General features: G+C 42.2%; 1 protein-coding gene across 4 annotated transcripts in view; it reads left to right on the forward strand.

Annotated features, from left to right (window-relative positions):
* LOC117761734 (chemokine-like protein TAFA-1) overlaps positions 1 to 19,104 on the forward strand; it is a 113,389-nt gene that overhangs the window by 30,159 nt on the left and 64,126 nt on the right. The window lies entirely within an intron of this gene.

The raw sequence follows: 19,104 nt of genomic DNA on the forward strand, positions 1-19,104 counted from the left end.
GGCTTTTTATCACTGGGACAAAAGTCAAGGTTGGCTGGCCACCAGTACGATACAACGTGGTGATATTTTTATTATCCGTCCTCCTGAAAACTGTATATACAGTTCTCTTCTCTTTTTTTACTGCGATAACTCACCAAACTCTTTTCTGTTCTTCACTCATTTTTTTTTTCTCTTCATTTAATGTGACCCAAAGAAACACAAGCTTTCTCTCTCCAGCGGTCATCTCAGATAACTGTCCCCACATTTCCTCCCAAAATGCGGCGCTGTACGTTCCGTGGCATGGAGCCATCTCTCTCCTTCTCAATCTGATGTAAGTGTTGTATTCAAGCCAGAAGCGACCACCTCCACTCCGTTGTTCAACCCCCTCCGGGGTTATGTTGTGATGGGTGGAGACGTGCGCTCTTCCACATCTGGAGCCTGCCACTACCGCTCTGTTCCATCAGGCTCGTGAGCGGCTGTGATGACCACCACCGGCTATGTGCCTCGTCCCCTGTCTCTGTCGCTGCTGTCTCCTATGGGTGGTTGGGTGTGCACCTCTGCCAACTGACAAGGATGCTGAGAAGGTTTATGTATGTGTTGACTCAAATAATGTTCGGTTCATTCATGTGCCAGACCAGACAGTGGCGGACCGCCGTAATGTGACTTGTCTTGTTCTCTGACGCGCCTGTCTGCCCCATTTCTGCTCTGCCAACGCATGCATTGACTGAGCATTGTCTGATTATTTACTCGCCTCAGGGTGTTTCAGTATGAGCTGCTGCATAGACTGTAAAATCCTCCCCTACTCTTCCTATTGCAACCTTCACCCATGTCAATACGTCCTATTAATAAGATGCACAGTATGGAATAATGGCAAGCGATGGCTCTTGATTAGGTTGGTGTCTCACGGTAATTCAGTTTGATGCTATGTATAGAAGAGGCAATCTAAAAGGACCAGTTTCCCAAGACGTCCTTCACCACTTATTCTGGTGATATTTTGCCTCATGTTTAAGATAGTAGAGGAGAGATAAGGGGGAGGACAGCAGGGTGGAAACGAGAGGCAAGGGGCAAAGAGGAGCGGAAACCTAATAGTGAGGGATGGTTTTCGTCACGCAGCCCTACAGAGAAAGAGGGACAGCCCTCCATCTCACTTATCTCCTGTTTGCTCAATTTCTTCTGTGCACGACAGTGCACCTGGGGTCTGGCTGCAGCCTCCCGATGCTCCTCAGCGGCAGGCCCCCGAGAGATAATAGCCAATCCCGCTCTGCCCACTCCCAAATCAGACGGGGCCAAAAGACCTTGTGCTTTGTTTAAGATTTCCAATGAACAAACCCGTGTCCCTGTGGCAGCAAGTCATTACGAAACCAGACGGACCTGTAGCAGACTCCTTTTTGTTCAACTAATAGTGCAGTAGAAAAAAAAACTATGTGATCTCAGATAGAGGTCGTGTCAACTAAAGGGTGCTGTTCGGCTATTGTGTACCACAGGATGATTACATGTATGAAAAAAAAATCAACTATTATTATCTTGAAGTCGGTAATTCCACGGAGAAATCAGAGCACTACTTAGAGTGGGATTGTCTTTTAAGAGTATAAACTGCGTGAGCGACACGAGGTGCTTATAACAGTGGCAGTGAACCACCCTATACATAGAGCTGCCACTAATGCTTTGATGTCGTCTACCATTATCCTCCCACTCCACACTTTGTCTTCTTTGTGTGTGTTGAAGGAGTCACATGCAATTATCAAGACTTCTCTTTGCTTCTGTGTCGATCAGTCGCTCCCTTCTCCCAGAAACAACTCCTCTTTCAACTTGGACATTGTGTCTGTCATTATTAAAACACACCAGGCACCTTTTATGAAAAACAGTCGCTCTTCTCAATCCGACAAGTGTGGAAGAGGCTAAGAAAATACCAGGTAATTGGATACTTAGCATTTATATCCAGAAGAGTTGGGAACACCTGAAATGATTGGCCTGTGTGATTTGGAATTAGTTTGTCCTCTCCTTCCATCACACTTGACCTGTATTTGCAACACTGGCTTGTATCTTTTCATTGGTTGGTGTAAAACGCTGATGCTCACTGTGCCTGTTGGCCTTCCTGTCTGGATGCCAGGCTGAGGCTCTTATGTAGACAGATCTGTATCTTACAGTGTCGGGGAGTGTCTCCTGCTCACTGCAGCAGAGACGGGGGCCAGGGAATTTGTCCGACATTGAATACGGTATCATCCCGAGGGAGCGCTCCTTCTGGTCAGAGAGGAGAAGAACCGCAGGTGAATCGTTAGGAAACCCAAACCCTTAAAAACCCAAGCACAAATCAATGAGCGGAGCTGCCTGTAAGGAGCACGGCAACCAAACGGTCTTCGACTTCCCGATTGCCGCACTATCAACATTTCATGATGATGTGACGGGATCAGCAGCACGCTGGGGAAACCGCTTGGGCCCCGTCCGTCATGGTTGAGACATACGAGCTGGTGAGGCCCCTTAGAGATATAAACAAAGATATAACCTACACGCACTCCTGTATACGCAAACTGCACAAGCATATTCTAACACGTATTATAAGTAACAGAGCTATCAGCGCTTGTAAGCTGCAAATCCATTTGATGTGAGAAATCTGAACAGAACAACAGGATAATCAGTAACACCCCGGTACGCGGCTCCTCTTTCACCGCTCTATCGTACTTCCACATTTTCTTCCCCTTGCTCCTTTGTTGTCTACAATAAGCCTCACTCCAAAGTAATTTAATCTTAATATGTAGCATACTAGTGAGGGCTTTTAATGTCTCCTGTTTCTTCACTCTAAAATGCCAGATCATTGCTAACCTACTTAACCTAGCACCTCTGGAAAGGGTGAGAGATTACCGCAGACTTTCATCCTCGAGTAAAAACCACACTTGCCAGGGAGGATTGGCCAGGTTTTTTTTCTCCTCTTAATAGGCCCCCTCTCTGACTAATGCCCTTAAATGATAGATTACACAAGGACACTCTTGGTGTTACAGAGAGTTGTGGGGAGATCCAAGAGATCTGTGAGTGAAATCTGAATGAGAGATATGATGAGAGAGAGGGAGAGAGACACGAACAGGAGTAAGAAATGCACTCTGCTGGAGCCTCATCACAGCAAGTGATTTAACACTCAAACTCTAAATAATGCAAGTTTGGACCAACAAACGCCTCGTAATGTTACCTTGGATGGCTCACCACATGCTTGTCCTCTTCCATCCATTGCCACTTATAGGATGAACCCACAGGCCACACTGGGTATAATGGGAGACAGTTTAAGCTTTTATGGTGTAGTGGATGTGGTTCTTGAAAAGGGAGGCCTCGGTTTTCGAGTCGTCTCTACGGAGCTGCCATTAAGAAGGAGGTGGCAAGTTAGACACCATCAAACCAGGCATCATTAAGAAACAGATGGTTCTGGGTTGCCTGTTTACACTACCAGTCATAACTGCGGGGACGTTAATCACACCCACACTGGCATTTTGACAATGGCTCACATTAGCGTGACTCAGATGGGAGAATTGGGCAATGTCAAGAGAAAGTCAAGATGCTTTTTAGCGTGAATGAAATGTCTGGCCCGGTTGTAAAATGCAGCAACGTATCATTACATTTTTTTCCCCTGTCATCGCTCAAACTGGAAATGCAGTTGAAGTCGTCTGTCTGAGCGACAGCCTGGAGGTGTAAGTTAACTTTTTCACCATGAAGAGAGGCATTTAACATCAATGCGTGCATGCTGAGGCATTTGCTGGTTCATTTACTTGCAAGTGGACATGCTGTGCTCTCTCTTGTGTGAGTGCGGTGTGTGTGCGTGCCACTGCACAGATGCATATTCATGCTAAATGCCATTCAGTTTTGCATACCCATGCATTCATCCTTTGTAACTGCAGCATTTCAGCGCAGTACTCTGGTTACAAACCTCCCCCCCCCGACCTCCTGAAGCTTGTTCTCGTTCAGTCGGCAACACCCTGTCTGTCTGTCTGCGCCTCCCAGCTCATTAAATGTGCTGGTCTCTTGTACTGTTATCTAAGAGATGAGCAAACACACAAATAATGACTCATCTACATGTGATTATGTCAGATTATTGTCACATTACAGTCATTGGATTTGATCGCCGGCCTCCTCGTTATCATCTGTAATCTATGCAAACCCCCGTAACTGTCCTACTGCTTTTACTTCTCGGAGGCATGTGCTCAGACCCCGCGTTACATACAATTAGATTTAATTGGGGATGTTTGGTAAAAGACCTTGGCCTCTCAAGAGCAGCCTGATGATTACTTGTTGAGATACATATCTTTTTTTGATGCCCTGCCACTGCGCCTGAATGTCACAATTTATTAGTCAGGCCGGTAGTCACACAGACAAATCCTCCCACTCGAGAACTCACAGATAACCCTTGATTATCCGGAGAGGAATTTTCTGATTTCATTATGCTAAACTCCTGTCCACTCTAATGTGGATATTTTGCAAAACAAACTGTTCCCTTATTTTCCTCTTGTCCACAAGCAAACAGCAAACAAACGCCTTCACAAGGACATCCGAAAAACGTGTGCGTGTATCAGTGTGTACATTTAAACAGAGACGTCACAGACAGATGATGTCCCACATTACTTTGCACATGCCCACTGCTGCTTTGTGAAATGAGCACGCCCCAGCAACAACAACAACAATGGTGGCTACATACCAGTTGACAGGAGAATAAGCTAAGAGAGAATGCTTACAATGTTCCTCTCTGTTATTTGACGGATAGTAGATGTTGGCACCAACTGACCCGGCATGCTTGATTGAGGGTTTGTAGTTGTTTTTTTGTTCTCGTATATTTTGTAAAATGAAGATCAAGAATTTCTTTAAAACTGAGTCCCATTGGAGACAAGGAAGCAGATGCATAATTAGTGTTTTGAATGATTGCCCATGTTGAATTACAAGAGTGGAATATTGCTGATGAAAAGAGATAAGACACAAGAATGTTGTTTATATACAATGTTTTTCAGAATAATTGATACTGATCAAATCTTTGCTTGTCTATGTTACATAAACGTCAACACTTAATGTGATTATAAACGTGAAGCACCCTGCATGTGCTGCCTGCTTCTGACCCTCTTCATATTTGACACCAACACTGTAAATTATAAACTTGACTTGCATGCTGGGTCAAAGAGATAACAACCTCTACCGCTTCACAGTGTAAAAATAACCCTGACTTTCATGTGACTGTGTAGTCACAGGTTCATTTAAAAATTATTCAGAGGCAAACAATAGTGTTATTAATTCCTACTACTGCTCTAGACTGCTGCGTTTGTGATAGTTAGAAAAACAGAATCCATTAGACAGCCAGGCCTTGGAAGTGTAATTAGGCAGCTACCTGGAAAAACTCCCTCTGATGCCAAAGTTTTCAAAGCCCCCACCCGCTTCAAAGCAAAGGACCCCGAAGAAAGGAATCAATTAATTTATTATTTACCGACTATGCACCGGAATAAACAAATTCTTTTTTAAAGCACCTAATGCAACCTCTAAGCTATGCTCCTCGGAGAGTAAACAATGGGTGGTTTCAGGCCTCCATTCCTGCATCCAATCTCTGTGTATTCTTTCCATTGTGTTTGCTCTTCACTGCAATCTTTAAGCTCAAAAAACACATGTGCTGCCATATAACTTATTTATAAGAATGTGGGGGGAAGATAAGCTGGGAGAAAATAGATGAAGAGCATAGACGAGATGAGTGAAATGAAAAAACAACAAAAAAACAATTGACTGAGTCTTGGCGCCATAGTGAGAAATGGCAGCTTTGACTCTGACTCAACTTTGGATGAGGGTATGATGGACACTGGGTTATGCTAATAACAAGTGGAATCCCAAAACCACTGACTAATGTTATAACTGCCAGGACCTGGGAATGGACACAATAGGCATTCACTCCCAGTTCAATTGACTGGGCTAAGATCGGCAGTGATGGAAACCTGACAGCCGGGTGAACAGGCTGATTTTGGAAGACATCGGGGGGGGCAAACTCCTCTAATGGGAATGGAACAAGGAGTAAATCACATTTTAGCAGGTTTACCCACATTTTAAGTTACCCACTAATTTAGTGTAAAAAGGTTATAAGAGAGGCGTTGAACAAGGTTGTGATTTGTCTGCTGCTTTATATATTTTAGCAATAAATCCTTTATTGAACAAAATCAATAACGATGACACACTGAGTGGATTCAGAACCACTTATGCTGAGAGGTTGGCGGTTTTGGTTGATACTGATGATCTTATTGTTGTAATTAAAAACCAAGATGAATTAACAAACGAACACCTTCGGTTATATGAAGTCGCTTCGGGTGTAAAACTGAACCTCAACAAAAAAATGGCGTCTGGTTTGGAAGAGAGAAAACACAACCTGTATTTAACATTTGAAATAGAAATGACATTATCCTTTTAGCAATAAGAACTGTAATAAAAATGATGCCAAGGAAACAATTACAAAAACGAGATAATAAATCAACAATATACTGTCCTAGAATTGAGATAATTAAGACCGTTGTCTTTGCCAAATTATTAATTTTATCAACCATCTTCCCTTCTACAGTCAAAACGACATATATAAATAAAATCAAAGTGAATTTTAAACAGGGTATAAATTCTCAAACCTATCCAGATAAAACACTAAAGATAAGATATTGTTTATTGTTATGATAGTGATATGTCATATATCTATATAGATATATATCATGATCAATTAGTTTTTTATTTGCAAACTTCAATAGCATTGATTGCAGGAGATAACAATAGAACATGACATTAACGAAAATAACACAAAAACCCTACAAATTAAACATCGGGGAAGCAGTGAGCTAATCAGACTTTGCATTAAGTAAAGTCAAGTTAAGTATTTAAACTCAATCATCCCTCTCTTAGCACATATCTCTCAGTCTGTTTGAAGATTCCGCTAAATTCAGTCATACGAAACAAGCAGCGAGCGAGTGTAGATTGAAGATACATACTCAGATATCACTGATAACTCCACTTTCAGACAAGATGAGGATACGCTGGAGATTTCCACATATTACTGCTCCTGTCATTTCACACTATGATTTAATGATTCACCGCACATGGAAGCAGCATGAGTGATATAGGGAGTATCAACATGCCTTCGAAATGTACGTTCGGAAGGCAGCAGGATTTGACATCATCGCTATCAGCTCTCACCGCGGAGAAACCGCAGCAGCAGGCGTTGAGGAATAAATCACTCTCTGTAGATGATTCACAGATGATGGATTAAGTATTCAACATCTCAGGGAGAGTGCTGTTATTGTAAATAATGACCCTATCAACCTCCCGCATTATGCACAAAACCTGTTCTTCAAACATTACGGCACGACCGGCGTTGTTATTCAACATCAGTAGCGCTGTCACTTTGCTGGAAATAAAGCTTCCTCTGACAGCCGTGCCCTTATTGCCCAACAATTAATTAGCCGGGATCTTTTGTCTGCCGTCTGATTTAAGCAGCTGTCGAGCAGTGAACGTCTCAGAAGTGCACCCTTGGGCCTGAGCGAATACTTCACCATTACCCCAAGAGGTCTTCAGAGGATGAATTGCCAGGCTCGGAGCAGGGCAAGGTTTAGTGACACACATAGAGAATGCAAACATATGACTCACATAATGTACAGCTCTTTCTTTACTTGACCCTGGGCATCAATCAAAGTCTCATCCCTCTACCACTAGTTGTTACGGAAGTGTACTATAATTGTTGCTCTCAGATGCTGAGAGCCATGCCAGGTTTTGCAGAGCTGCAAATTCTATGCACAAGGGTTGAGGGTTGCCATGGAGACAGATATCTGGACTACGTAAATTATGATTTATCAAAACACCCCCAGGTATGTAGCCTAGATACTTGAGGCTCTCAGAGGAACAAACTCCTTAGCTGCTCAAAAACAAGATTGTTAATCTGTCACAAACTTTACCTTTCTCTACAACCCGGCTACACGATGTGCCGTGTTCTTGGCGTATACATTCTGATAATCTGGCTGAGTTATGCCAACGGTGTGAAGTCAGAGCCACGGATAATAATAGGAGCAAAGTCTGTCTTGACTTTTGGAGTTTGAGTTGGCTCAGGGGCTGTAACCCGAGTGAACTGAAATCATTACGACCTCTCGGACCTGGCTCTGCAGAAATAAAGCTCTCTGCTCAGAGCCGAGGAAAAGGAGGTCAGGGGCCAAACGGTGGCTGGGGAACAGGTCAGTGATTACAGTAAGAGGCCCCGTCGCTCATCGATCCTTTCGGCTCAGGCTTGAGCGGCTGAGCGACCGGAGCTCTCGCAGACTCTGAGACAAAAATGGAGCTGATGCAAGGAAACAGGAAGAGATGGAGGGGGCCAAGGAGAGGCCAGGGACACTGAGAAGCAGAGGCACGCACTATGAAGTCTTTGAGAACGAGAGTAGGAAGGGCCGTGTCAGCGAGTGTTGTGCAGAGATGAAATGTGTGAAGTGATCCTGAACCGAGCACCCCAGGAGAAATGCTCTGCCTGTGATCGAGTGGTAAATTTAAATTCATGTTTCTTGGAGTATCTGTGCACCAACTCATATTCCTTAAATATAACCTCCACCTGCTAAATCTTTAATTACTTTCAAAAATGTCCGTGATTATCTAGTTTGCAAACATTTTCCACTCAGAATCACTGACTAATGTCGTCCAGTAATCACAGTGAGTCAAGCTTATTGAAAAGCTAATTGGCTATTAGGCTCAACTTGTTGACTTGGATTTTCCTGCCCTGGTTACGAAACAGGACCAAAAGGCTTGAGAAAAATATGAGGCGATGTTTTTTCAGACTTCAGAGAGCTGTCAAGCTGTAATGGAAATGCCAAGTTGTGCTGTGATGGTTTTACACAACCAGAGCAACAGAAAATAGGAGAGAATAGAAAAAGTTCCAGTCACTCCACCACGGTCTGTATGATTTTGTTTTTTAATTCTTAATCAAAATAAAAGTGCCCATTGCACCATATGCATTTGTTGTATTTAAGATATTTTGCTTTCAGTTATGTCATTCTGCAAGACAAACAGGTTCATTCCATCTACACACATGAAAACAAAGAGCATAGTTCAGCTCAGACACACAAACAGGGGACAATCTCTTCAAATTGTCCACCCACTCCTCGATCCAGCCCTACTTCTTCTTCTCTGCGCTATTATTTTCCTTTCGAGCCTCCTTCCTCCCAGTCCCCATGCGGGACTTTACCCCAGTCGTTTTACCCCCGCTGAGTTAATGAGAGGTGGAGGCTACAGCAGTATATATGTCTACAGAGTATACACTGCAATCTGTCTACACACACACAAACACACTGCACCTGTACTATAGTCAAGCTGCTTAGCTCTGTCGTGGTGTGAGTAGAAGAGAGGGCTGGACGAGGTATCTCTGTGAGTCCCTATCACACTGCCTGAGCAGTAATCACTACCTGATGGTAGTGAAGGGACCCACTGAGGGCTCATCTCCTGGCCCTTACATCCCAGTGCCGGAAATGCATTATACCCCTTGTGTACAACCACCGCCATCATAAAAGTCAAAACTGATGTATTCCGTGCTCCACACATCTTCCTTTCTCATTTTTTACGCCCTGAGATACCTCTGCTGTTTGATTCCGTGTCACTTAAGGACAAGAAAGCAATTCCTGAAATTGTAGATTACCATGCCTGCCGACTGACGCAGCCACTGCTAATGTTTCATCCCAGTGCTCACAGAAAGCAGCACGAATTTGAGCCAGAGCCACCCCAACTGAATGCCGGCGGGGATGCTAAATATAGAAACTATTTTCCATATTTCTTTTCATCAACACCAGGGCCATTGCCCAGCATATCATTTTCTCATCATGCAAATTGGCAGAAACTTCTACCATTTGCGTTGTTCTATCTATTTGGCAGCGACAGCTTCTCCACTTGATGGAACAACTTCACAAAGCTAACTGGAGGTTTCTGCTTATTTATACGACTTCAGTGTAACGCATTGTAGTGGAAACGTAAATAAATAAAAGCGACAGAGGAGACTGAAGAAGGTCTGAATGTTTGTCTTGATTTATTGATGCATATTTACCACCTTAATGGAGCAATGTGAAGAATAGAAAATAATACAACTTGAATTTGATGTAAATTGAAAATAATGTGTCCTACAGGGTAAAAACTGTCTTTGTGATGAGACGATGAACAAAACTGCAAAAGATCCAACTTGAAGAATTATCATAAATCACAAAAGTCCACTGACCTTGATTGCTTTTTCTTATAAACGTGTTAGCTTCAATAATAAATTAAAAATATATTCATTTTAGGAAAAGAATGAAAACTCAAGCCAAACAGAGGCAGAAAAGTGTTTGTATAGTCTGACTGCTATCGGGAAAATATAAATAAAGAAGGAATATCAATAAATAAGTAGCTGATGAAAATAGTGTGAAAGGGAAAATAACACAACAAAGGGGGAGTGTCTGTGGTATTGGCAGGATGTGGCAGAGTGAAAAAAGGGAAGTAAAGGTAAGTTAACTTGTGGAAACCGAGAAGTGGAGGAGTCCTATACTACACCCATGTGCTGTCACCACCACTTTAAACAGGGAATATGTAGTGGAAAAGTCAGGCTGATGAGGTCTAACCTGAGGTGAAAACACTGCAGGGTATTTGTTGCTCACTTACAGCTTTGGGGTTGTGTTCTTAAGGAGCCATATTAACTCCAAGGCAAAGGTGTTGTTAGAAGGACTTAAGCATGTTCTCACTTTACTGCAGCAGCACTCTGACATGGGTTGGTTCAGTCAGTTCAGACCTGGATCATAGGGAGTAGCACAGTTACCATCCCAACGTTCAACAATTCAATTTCAGCGTTTCCTGTTTTACACGATGTTCTGCACCATTTCTCCTTGTCACGCATTGAATATATTTTAAAAGATGTTTCAATATTGGCCAAACAGTAATGCAAGAAGCTCTAAGAACCTTTTTCTTCCTCTTTAAAGTAAAAGTAAGATCAGATAATCCTTTATTGATCCCCGTGAAGAAGTGGGTAATACCTCAGCCCAAGTACAGAATAAATATAGGCCAAAAAAGAATGGAGTAAAAATAGAATCGAATAAAATGGATACAGGAACAATAAGGCACAAAACACGGTGATTCAAAAAAATCACAGCAGTGCAAAATAGCAAGGCAGACAGTTCATCCAGCAGTGATGTGAGCTAGTGGTGTAAAAACCGCCTCAAAGTGACGATGATCAAAGTAATGAAAGCAGTAACAAACACACAGCTAATAAAGTTGTGCATTCAATATGCAAACAAGCACCACTCATAGTGGTATTATACATTAAGGGACTTGTGTGCAGCTGATGGATTTACATGTAAGCAGTGTTTTAATGCTCTCCAGGTACAGCCAATTCTAACAACTTAATAAGCCGTTGGTAGTTAAATCTATATCAATGCATCATAGTTTATCCAATGATGTGTTTTACATGAAAGGTCCATATCTCTAAATGAACCAGTAACTGAAGCTCATGAATAAATACAGTGGAGTCAATAGTAATAATATTGCTTCCTGGGGCTGAAGTAATGTAGTAAAGAAGAGTATTATCAAAATTATAATCAATCAATAATGATCAATACTTGAGTAAATGTACATGGTTTATTTTGCTTCACTCCATCATAGCTGCTTCACTTGTTTTGTTTAGTTCTTACGCCTGATAAGACCCGGCAGCCGCTGCTACAGATCACCTTTTTGTTTAAGGTTTATTAATATTAAAAGTATCGTGTGTCCAAATCAAAGCAGATTGGACACTGTGCTTCCTTGTGCCATTAATAATACAAAAGCTTGTGTGAAGTGTGAACCCGATGAGATGAACGGTTCCAGAGATATGTGAGCCACATACAGACAGACAGAGATTTCTACGATTACTTGATACTATAGATGATGGGCTTTACTACCAGGATGCAATAAATCAATGAATATGTAACAAATGTGTCATAGGTGAAGTACACATTGTACAAATTGGAAAAAAAGTGGGAACAATTATATTCTGATACATTTTCATCCGCAAATCCTCAAATGTAAGTGTAGCATAGATCCGGGACGTCCCTTTCAACTAGGGATGTCACGAGAACTTTAGTAAACAAGTTGATTTTTTGTGTTTGTTTGGTTTGCTCTGGAGTTTGAGAGACACGTATTTTAACAGTCACCGAGACGAGCAGACACACACACACGCAACGCTGTGTTTTTACTTCGTTGTTGCAGTAGAAGCGATGCCACTTTCACCCAGGAACATGGATGTGAGCTCAGCGAGTTATTGTTTGGTTCTGCATGTGGGTGTTTGGAGAGAAACAGAGGAGCAGAATCACTTGTTGACCGGCGCCGCTGCAAAACAAAAATCCTTGCCGAAACACTGATTATGTTAGCATTATAAATACATGGTTTAAATGGTCTGTCACTGCTACTGTGGTAACTTACTGCTTGTAGCCTTGCACTCGGGTATATAGGTGTGTGTGCGCGTGTGTGTGTTAGTACATTGTGGGCCTGATCTACTAAGATCCCAAATAAAGAGTGCTAAATTGCGTGTGCATTAAAACAGATTGCACGTTGGGTTGGTGGGCGTTTTGCGGGTGATCTACTAAAAATGAGTAGTATTTAAATGAGTGTTTTGTGTGCGATACTGGTTTCCGCCATGGAGCATTACGGAGAGCAGAGGGAAATTTAATGCCATGGAATTGACGGTGTTGAGGGGAAGAAATATAAGTATAACTCAGAGAAACGCGATATGGGAGAGTATCTGCGAGAAAGTAAATGCTGTGTTCAAGTATTTTTATTGAAATGCATGTTGGAGTAAATGGGATTTATTGTTTTGTTGTTTTACCGTGGTATTGAATTGGGTATCGAGAAATGCAGACTTTGTGCATAAAAGCCCGACCAAGAGCAGAACTTTATTCTGACTCACGTCTTGGACGGTCGCGCAATTCCCCACTGAAGAAAACACTACAAAAGCCAGAGTCTCAATAAATGTTAGATCTTTAGTGGGACATATATTTTTTTCTTTTCCCAGGAAAGTACATTTTTGACGCGGGCAAAGTTGCCACAAACAGTCATGCTTTCAGTGCTAGAAAGCATTGAAAAGAAGTTGTGTGCGTGTGTGTGCTCAACTGGGAGAAAAAATGTCTCCAGGCGTATTTTGTGAGATGAATGATAAAATGATGCCCACAGGAAAGATATAGTTGCATAGTGAGCAGAAATTATACTTGAATCGAAGCAAAGTTGTATTTCCCTTCCTGTGCAGGATGCAGGGTGCTTGTCTGACATTTAATCCACAGTGATGTGTGCGCATGCACTTATAGTTATGAGGGCCAATCTTGGCTCAGTAGCATCGTTGCGTGGACATTTTGACATTGTGAGGACATTTTGATGTTGTAAGGACATTTTGGCTGGTCCTCACAAATTTAAAGGACTGTCTGAGGGTATAAACTAAGGCTAGGTGCTAGGGGATGCACTATGTCATTGAGTGTCTTCACAACTATAGAGAGACAAGTGTGTGTGTGTGTGTGTGTCTTTAAATGTGTTTCCACTCCTGCACGGCTCTCCTGATCTCCTTCTGCAAAAAAAGACTGCTGTATTTTATTTTTTTTTGTACATGACCATGAAGTGGAGCAACAGTTCCTTCTCCGTGTCTTCACTTTTAATTACATGGGATCACTCATCGAAGCATCTATTCACAACACTGCAGCTTGACAAAGACAACAACATAGATGATGCTCTTATTGCAGGGAGAGAGGGAGGAGGAGGAAGAGTGTTTGTGTGTATGTGGCATGTCAAGTCAAATTGTTTTTACATTTCATCTTGTTGGCTCCTTATCTATTCAACTGTTTATCTGCATCTCTGCTGGGGTATGTGCATGCTCCTGGCGTGCGTCTCTGTGTACGTTTGTGCACAGCAACTGCCAAAGTATGGAGGCAGGCAGCTTGCTGTGTCATGGGCTGTGGGGGGAATGTTCAAACCTCAGTCAGCGGGGGATTGTGTATGAAATACAGATGTTAGAAATGGCTCCACTATTTGCTTATTGTTTTCGCCGCTCTTGGGCTAAGAGAAGAACAGTCTTGGGTTTTGACTTGACAAGGAAGAAACAGAATGATAAATTGTCCCACCAGCTTTCATCCAGCCCGCCACCCCGAGCTTGCTGTCGCCCCGCCGCCCCACCCTGCAGTAGATAGCATAAAAAACCCAACTGATTACAAAGTAATACACAGACAGTTACACAATGAGCAGAGGAGATAGGAGAGAGTCTCCGCCCTATTGTCTCACAAGCTGCCACACAAGAAAGCAGGGCATGAATTAATAAGGTAAAAAGAGGGTTACAGCAGTTTCTTCTAATAAGTGGTTTCAAGGAGCTGAATTGTAAAAAGGCACACTGACAGTTTGAGAAACAGCAATGTTTGCACAGTATGTAGTGTCATGATAAAATTACGATGAGGGCGTTGTGTAAAAATCTTAACATATTCTGAGATTTCTGCTCCTTGTGATAATGATTTTCACAGCATTGTTTTTTCCACTGCTGGTTTTAAAAACAGCATAATTAGCTGGAAGAACAAAGAAGTCAACTCTCTGATCTCTCCTGCTGCGCAGTGACAATGGGCAGCTCAGTTACAACACTAATTAAGTCCAGCACATGAGTTGTAATGTTCCTCAATGAAATCCGTTTTCTTCTTCAAACACACAATAGGTTTTCAGACTCATCTTTAGCACAAGTCCCTCACTGTTTGAGCTGTTGGTGTAGCCTCTGCGCACGCTGACACTGCATAAAAAGAGGGGTTAACAAAACAAGACAAAAATGTTTGTCAGTAAAAAAAAAAAAAAAAAGCATTGAACAGGGAGCCTCCTGGGTAATCATAGACCCGGCACATAACGAGAGCAGGAGTTAGGAGTTTGTCTGAAGGTGGGGATGTCTAAGCACTAATTAATCTGTAGAGACCATTGGCATGGTTGTGGCCAATGTTGCTAAAGAGTCTGTGCATTTTTAGTCAAACCTATGAACATATGGCGAGTGTTAAATAGTTTACTGCTGGGGGGTACACGGCATCATATAGTCATCAGCGGTGTGTTGGTGCACCATGACATGGATTGTGCTATACCTTCATCACCTTGATAAATAAGTGGCCCAATTCTAAAAAATGTAACATTTCATTTTCTTCAAGTGCTCAGTTGTGGTCTCAATACTTGTCTTTATAAAGTACATCTGGTAGCAAATTATAAAGTAATACAGAATCACCATATCAGCCTGTAAGCCGCTGCCTTCCTGCAAGGTGCGTTGTCAAAAGGGAGCACCCAAACTGATCAATTAAAGCCTGGTGAGGTCGTGCCAAAAATAGAGTTGGAACCAGACGGGGACACTTCGAGGGCCACAAGAGAGGAACGTCTCGTTCCCCAAAACAGGGCACCTCTTTTGGCTCAGTTTTAAATCATCCCACAAGGAGCAAACTGCAGAGTTATGCAATACAATACGTCCAAGCCCAAAGAAAAGTAACCAAGCCTTTTTTTAAAATCCGAACCAGACTCAAGCCCAATGCAGTTCATAAAAGCTTTTGAACTGAGCTGATAAACTGATAAGAGTTTTTGTTACTCTGTCACTGACACGCATGGTTAGTGCTTGTCTTCACTAATACAGTTGTGCAGTGTAAAAAATGAAATAGTAGATAGCCCAGCCAACGAGACAGAACCCAACCCGAATATCATTTCAAATCATTTTTTGTCAGAACCAGTCGGGTATCCAGACTCTGTTATGGACTCTTATTGCTGCGTCATGTGAGCAAAAGGTGGAAACACAAAAAACATGTGTACGTGAATATGAGGTGACAACCCTCAACTGGGCCAAAACCAGCGTGGGGACAATCTGTGCCCCGAAACCACACCAGTGTCCCTCCATTCATTGTTTACTGCCGCCGCTCCGTATACAAGAGTAAGAGATGCGATGATATCACTTTACAGAACAGACTTCTCCTCCTTTTAAAGTAATGTAATAATGTGATATAATACTCACCGTCCAAAACGGGAAAGATATAGTGTTATTCATTTTAGGTCAAATCGCCCGACCCTATGTGCCATACTTGATTAGAGGCCGGACTGAGCCCTTTAAGCGTACAGACCCATATCACTATGACTACACACTATACCCACTGTCCTCCCACACACATTCACACAAATACACAACTGTCAAACCACCATCCACCACCCAAAAGGAAATGTAAAAGATCTAAATGTCTCCACCCTGAGCTGCAGGAGCACTCCAGCTGATGTGTAACATTAATTTCTCATGATGTCAGTCAGCCTTCATCAGCGTTAAACTTTAGCGAGCCCACGAGATACTAGTCTGGGACAGACGTGGGAAGAGACCGGAGGGCTATGTGAGAAGATGACTGTCCCCTTTCACTCCATGGTGCAAGGCGTAACCCCCTCCCACACACACACACACACACACACACACACACAGACCCTACACTGAACTGCACATCAAAAATGTGAAAATGTTGAAAGTTATACATTTTAATATCTTCTGCCTGGATGCCTTCCCGTGGCTGTATGAACATGTTTCCCAGAATGCCTTCACTGGTTTTCCAATTACAGTGGAGAACAAAACAGGAGATGGGAACATAAGTTGAAAATGGGAACACACAGTGCCTACGTGTGTGTGTGGGTGAAGGCGTTGGTGTAGCTGTGTGTCTGGGCTGCGTGGTTGGAGCTATATCTGACTTTCTTTTACTGGTATCTAGGTGAAGTATTAAGATACATTATTATATAAGACTGTGATGTAAAATCCTATCAGTGATATCGACATACAGTGTTGTGTGTAAGGATTCATAATGTCTCTGTGTATGAGGTTTTAAGTTAATCAGAATTCTGTTATGACACTAAGGCTTTTTTTTACATATAATTTACCCAGTGTGAAAGATCAGGAGAAAGATGTGTTTGAATATTTAAGAGACATTCAGTGTGCGATGGAGCATATGAGCTGACGGGCATCATGCAGCTACTCTGTTCACTCTCTCCGAGGTTCCATCACAGTGGGTTTTTACTCTTTACGCCGATTGGGGCAACTCAACAGATTTTGAACTCGGACTTCGGCATATAGCTAACAGGAATTAAGTAAAACAAATCTTTAACCAATCACAATGCAATAGATGGAAGTTAAGCGTTTCCTTCTCACAGAGGCACCAAAGAAAAGACCTTTGTAGGAAGAGTTGCGTTTCCATCCGTCATGCATCACCTTTCCATGATAGCTTATTCGTCCACAGCCAGCTAGTTCTACATTATGTATCATGAGCCAAGTGTTCTTACGCAGACGCATTTCAGGGACAGCCAGTGCCTCTCTTACTAAAAGGAGTTTTTTTTTTTATCTGTCTCGCTTATTTGCCTTTTTGCATTTCTGTGAAGAGGAAGATGCTTTTAATCTGCTGGTGCTGCACAGAGAAAGACCACATTTCCAGTGTATCAGCAGTTCAACTAATCCAATTGGCCGTGGCTAGACAGGAGCAGGAACATGTCTCTGTGATATCTCGCAGAACTTTGGGCTCTGAACTTTTTTTCATTCGGGGTTTTGTGGGAGAGTCTGCTTACATCTAGTGATCGCATTGGTTAATTAAGGAACTTGAGGAATACTTGAAATTGTTTCCAAAATGCCCTTTACCCCTAAAAACTAGAGGAAGGAAAGAAACAGTCAAACAGTTATTCTTTGTTTCAGATGGAGGATTTTGTAAAACTCTCAGTTCACAGTTGAAGTCAATGAGCCGTACGTAGCATAGAAAAAAATTAAGTATTTGTTTTAGTCCACTGTTGGAAGTCATTGCTATGAAGAATATCACCTCACGCTGTTTCGTTGAATTTCGTTCACCACATATAAATATTCAGTGAACGTGCACTCCCCCATAGGGATCTATGTGGACTATCAATATGATGGATTAGTCTTTGCCTACTGGAGAAAAAAAATAATTACTCAGAGCAATAATTACACCATCCCCATGCTGAATTGCTCAACACTCAGCCGGTAGATAAGATGTCATTGTCAAAGTATCCAAAGTGAATAACACACACCTTGAAGGACAAGCCAAGAACTTTACAGGTCATCTGTTGTTTCTGACTCTTTTAATCCTTAAATACAGAATGTGACTGGGCGGCTGTGGCTGAGGGGGTAGAGCGGTCGTCCACTGACTAGAAGGTGTAAAGCTAGTAGAGGTCATCAAGACCAGAAAAGCCCTATATAAATACAGACCATTTAATAAAGCTCAGACTAACTTAACTTATCTTAACCCAAACCACAATCTCTTTCTAAGGCACAACCAAACAGGTAATGTGTTTTAACCCAACCAAAAAAAGGTTATATTTTCATCTGCATTTGTTTGTTTGTCTCCACAAATCATTTTTCACTTTCTTTAACATTGCAAGATGTTTTTTGATATTTTCACAGATTTCTCAGAGAAAAATGCATTGATCTTGATGAAGTTTCCTATATATAGAGGACTGATATCTAATTAGTGTTTGCAATATGGTGCGGCTTGATTTGATAAGAGGACTGTTGGGCCTTGATGGAAGTATGTTCTTATTGAATGCCACTCTAGTTATAACATATGTATGTGTAGGTTGCAGGACTCATTGTACAGTTATATTGTTCAGGTTAACCCACAGTTTTGAATCCAACCAAAGCATCTGGTTCTATCTCCGTTTGGAAATGTAAGCAATGCAAAGGTCTCAATGAAAACAGCGATCTCCTCCTCATCACTCTGTGGAGGTTGATGGTTCCCCAGGCTGGACGGGTCCAAATGTTACGAGCACAAATCATCCGGCCTGTAATAACACCTGGATCTTGTACAGAAACCCCTAATTTAGTCACAGTTGTCAGCCGGCATTTATGGCTGTTGAATAATTGACTGCGAAATGTGAGCGATTTCCAAATGCACTGCCACGTCCCCACTAACCCATACAGTACATTCCTCTGGTGAGCTGTTAGACTGCGGTTCATATTAATAGTCACCGAACTTGTATTTTAGTTCAGTACACACACACACACAAACACACACATTTTGTTGTTGATGTCTTCCTTAATCCTGTGAAGTCAATTAAGCCCTAAACAGGAGAGAAGGAGGTTTGATTAGGACTTCTCATCTGGGGGTT

This window comes from Hippoglossus hippoglossus, chromosome 5 (genome assembly GCF_009819705.1).
Source record: "Hippoglossus hippoglossus isolate fHipHip1 chromosome 5, fHipHip1.pri, whole genome shotgun sequence".
In the NCBI taxonomy this organism is placed as follows: domain Eukaryota; kingdom Metazoa; phylum Chordata; class Actinopteri; order Pleuronectiformes; family Pleuronectidae; genus Hippoglossus; species Hippoglossus hippoglossus.